Source organism: Olea europaea, unplaced genomic scaffold (genome assembly GCF_002742605.1).
Source record: "Olea europaea var. sylvestris unplaced genomic scaffold, O_europaea_v1 scaffold2749, whole genome shotgun sequence".
NCBI lineage: Eukaryota > Viridiplantae > Streptophyta > Magnoliopsida > Lamiales > Oleaceae > Olea > Olea europaea.
Window position 1 is genome coordinate 61474 of NW_019245929.1, and position 5022 is coordinate 66495.

Consider the following 5022-nt stretch of genomic DNA (forward strand, 5'->3'; position numbering starts at 1 on the left):
AGTAATAAAGAAACATTTCCAATGAATTAAGGTATGTTCCGAACTTTGTAATTATAACGCCCCAAATTTTGTAAACACTAAAATGTTACCAAAAATTCAATTATCTTCAAGTTAAATGCGGAACTGACACAAATAAAAGTAATTCCTTTATTTTCAACAACAAATACATTTAAAACGTGGAATCCGTGTTTCTAAAAAAAATTAAACATAATCAGTTGACCAATTAATAAACGTGACTTTGAACAAATAAAAATAACTAGTAACTTGGGTGATAAGAAGACATAATGTTTTTATTTTTTCAAATTCTCTCTGTAGTTTGCAACACCATCCTGCCATAGTTTCAATCGACCCCGACTAACCTATAAAATTTTTGTAAAAGTATTTAAAAACCCCCAGTAAGATACATGTAGTTTTCATAGACAATTGTGTAACAATAAAATAAACATGTCATATCACTCTTCTCTTATGGAGTATATCGGTGACCAAACAACATACCCATCTTAAATCATTTTAAATTCCCATAGCATTTCATCTCTTTTTAAAGAGCCCGAAGGTCAACTGATAACTTATGTATATTTAATCGAATATAAAAGCATAAGGAAACAAATCACTTGCACAAAAAGTATCTTACATTGTTATTGAAAAAGTTGAAAAGAAGATAAAATCTTGTGTGTAAAAATTCTCCTATTATTTTTCAATACTTTTTCCTCTCTCTCTCTCTCTCTCTCTCTCTGGCATGGCTATCTGCATTTTTTGTGATGAAATAATATGAATTCTTGCAATATTTAAAGTTGAAAATTACCATTGAGTTTGTATGCAACTAGAATTGAAAAATCATGTAATATAAGGAATTTGGATAAGAATTGATTTTAAATAATAGAATTACTATTATATCATATGAATGGTTTTCCTAATTAAAATGATCAACCAATCCTAATCATCTAATTGAATTTATATCAAAATAGAAAACGTGGAAGTTAATTAGAAATTGGTTCCATCTGACTTAGTATACCAGTTTTAGAATTGAAGAAATGTAAAGTAATGAAGTTTTTATAAAATTAGGATTACCATTAATCATGTTCAAATTTAGAATTACAATTCTCTCTCTCTCTCTCTTGCTGGTCCTGATATGGCCCCGTTTAATCCACATTATTTGAAAAAAAATCATTCTTAAACAATGATTGAACATTATTTCAACGAACATTCTTCAATAAAATAATATTACACGCAAATTCAAAGCTTTCTTTATTTTTTAACCACACATTTTTTATCAATACACTATTTAAAAATGCATTTTTTTTTCAAAATAATGTGGCTCAAACAAGGACATAATTCTAAAAGTTATTATAATGTGGCCATCAACAACTTTAAAATCAATAACAAACTTAATTAAGTAGGGATAATTAATAACTTCTTTAAACTTAAATATCTTGCGTCTAACTTATGTGAATTAAATTTTTCTCGAGCCAAAAATTTATAATTAACTACAAGCTACAAAAATAGTCTAACATTGATATGTTAAAACTTTTATTTATCAAAATCTAATTATTTGATCCAAAGAAATATAAGAATTTAAACTATATTTCACTTTAATCCCACGACTTTTCAAAATTATGAAAAGATGCCATAAGAATTTTGGAATGTTACAATAATTCTCTTGATGATTTGACATGGCGGATCTTGACAATAAAGTAATTAGGTTTTCATGTTATTAAGATATAAAATTTTATAAAATTTCAATAAGGCCATGTTTGATAGCCCATGATTTCCATGGAAAATGGAAAATGAATTCAACTTGGTTGATGGCAATTTTTTTCCATGGAACTTGTTTTCTTAATTTTCTTGCCACATGAACAATTTTTTTTCTTTTTTTTTGACAATGGAAATAAATTCTATTCCCGATATCAATAAATTTTATCCCTTTAATTGACAATTTGCATGTAAAATAAAGCCAAATGAACACCAAAAAATACTTTTATTTCAACATTTTTCACGTGAAAAATTATATCAATCAAACACAATAATTGACAATTCCTAGTAAAGCAATTTATGGGCAATTCAATTTTCTGAAATCGTTTTCTTTCCACCCAAATTTCATCTTTGCATTCGAACAGACCCTAAGTGGTATCAGAGTCAACTCCATATTAAACCGTTGAGATTTAAGAAAGTATTTCAGGCTGAAATTCGTATATTGGGTTTTGCAATTCTTTAATTTTAGGATGTGAATTTTTGCTCTAAATTTTGAATTTTAGATTTTTTGGGTGTTTTTTCAAATTTGACAATTTTAGGAATAAATTGTTGAATTTGAGTATGGTTATAATTGTAACTTGTATTTTGAGTAATTTGGATTAAGGATATTTGACATGTAAAGGATTTCGATTTAGAACTATTACATGCACAATTGCCGTTGATGATGCCGTGAGGTGTAAGTATAATTTGTTTGAATTCCAATGCCAAACCACATGAACAAACGCATATAAAATAGTTTCCAATGCCAAATCACATGAACAAACACATATAAAATAGTTGAGAATTGAGAAACCTTTTATTGTTGTAAGATGATTTAGAATTTAGAAAAAGAAATCATGAATTCATGATTAGTATAATAACAAAATGGTATTTATTTGACTGGATAAAAACATTTGTACAAAATCTTGTTGACAAAACGGTAACTCACTCTTACAAAATTAGCAGACCACACGTGAATTTAAAAAATATCGGCTTATGGTCCCCACCCTTATGTGAGTAGTGAGTAATGGAGTTTGTAAAAAATGTTTGTACATGTAGCATGATCCTGATTGGATTTCATTACGTGAGATCTTTAATTGCCATATGAAGCGTTAGAATTTGCGGTCCAGCAACATTTACATGGCACAATAGCACCCAATTTCGAGCAGGCTGCCGCACTGCATCACTATCACCCCTCCCCCCTTTTAGTTTTTATTTTGTTTCTAAAAAAGGGGAGGGGCAATTAAATTTAAATCTTGGTACTAAAGTTTCTTTTGGATTATTAATTTTCTGAAATAAATGAATTGAAGTAACATGTTACCAAAGTAACATTTCTTATTAAAATTGATTTATTTCAAATATTAGAAAGGTCGTGTGTATATAATTTATGCGGCATTGACCGATCCAAAGAAAGGTTGATATTTGGACGAATCATTTGCATATCAGTGGTAATAAATATGAGACAACTGTAAATTTTTTTTTTCATTATGTCAACATTGAATCGGTCCAAAAATAGAGTTGATGTTTGATTAGATTTATCGTCAATATTTGATTACTAAACCAAAAGTATCACTTATAAGTTGATATTTTTGTCCAAAGACTAAATATCAATGTTGTACTTGGTCTCTTATGATGGGGCCCACCATTATTTGAAATTATTGATTATCCAATATGAATTTTCATGTGAGCATGGTATTTAGGTTTAAGTTCTCTATTCGATTAATCCATCTACTTCTATAATATCTACCAACTAATCAATTCAATTCCTATGTTTATAGAACCAAATTTTAAGAGAACGTTCATATTGTTTTTGGCTACATGTATATAGATCTTACGTTAAGGACTGAGCAACCCATTGCTCTTAGGGATAAGAGTTCCGATGATAAAAATTGGAATAAGATAAGTGGGATAGTTTATACCTCATGAGTCTTATGATCATGAAGAGTATAATTCCAATAACATTTAGGGACGCTAAGGAGTTTCTTGAGAAAATTGAGAAAATACCGTGCAAAAGGCAATTCAAAACATGTACACTTTTGATAAACTTAGTTTCATTTAAGTATAATAGTAAAGGTAACATAAAGGAGTGCATCATAGAGATGTTTCATCTTGTTTCAAAACTAAAGGCATTGAAGCTTGAGTTGTCTTATAACCTGCTCGTGCATTAGGTTTTGACTTTTACTCATGCACAATTCAGTCAATTTAAGGTCCACGATTGTCAAAAGAAAAAGTGGATTCTTAATGAGCTTATTTTATATTGTGTGCAAGAAGAAAAAAAGGCTAAAGAAAGATAAAACTGATATTAGTCACTTGGCAAGTACCTTTAAAGACAAGTTAAAGAATAAGAAAGTTACATCTGGTGCGGCTAAAAAAAATAGCAAAAGCCTGAAAAGGATAAATCATCGAACTATTACTTGTGTGAAAAACTAAGACATATGAAGAGAGATTGTATTAAATACCACGCTTGGTGTCACTAACCAATAAATGTGTCTATGTAAGGTTACCCGAATAGCCTAAAGTCAATTGATGTTGAGAGATTCATATGTGAAGTGATGACGAATTAGTTAAATTTGGGCTATAAGGACATTTAGATTATTATTAAAGACCAGTTATTGTTTGAATATGAAAGAAATATTTGCGGTATTATCTTTTACACATAAGTTGATTTCTATTTTTACATTGGACAAATTTAGTTACTCTTGTTCAATTAGAAATAGTCAGTTTGATCTTTTTCTTAATTCAAATATTGTGTTACCAATTATGATAACCTATATCTGCTGAATATGATTGCTTCTTATGAAGAGACATTGCATCTGAATTCACATAGTATTAAACATAAATCAATCAATTAGAATTCTGCTTTGTTATAGTACAAACATTGAGGTCACATATCTCAAAAGCAAATGGAAAAGCTTGCTTTCGAAGGAATTCTTGAGCCCCTTAATTTTTCAAACTTGAGTGTTTGGATGTTTTAGATCTAATTCATACGGATATCTGTAGGCCATTTCTTTCAGCTTCTTGAAACGGTCAATAATCACATACTACGTTTGTAGACAATTATTTTCACTATGGCTACCTGTATCTCATTCATAAGAAATCCCAATTACAGGACACGTTCAATGCTAACAAGGCGAAGATTGGTAATCAACTTGGCAAAAAAACAAAACAAGTTAGATCTGGCTGTAGTGGTGAATACTATGGTAGATGTGACGGATCAAGAGAACAATGTCCAGGATCTTTTGCTAATTTTCTAGAGGAATATTGAATCATCATATAGTACACCTAAATCTCTAT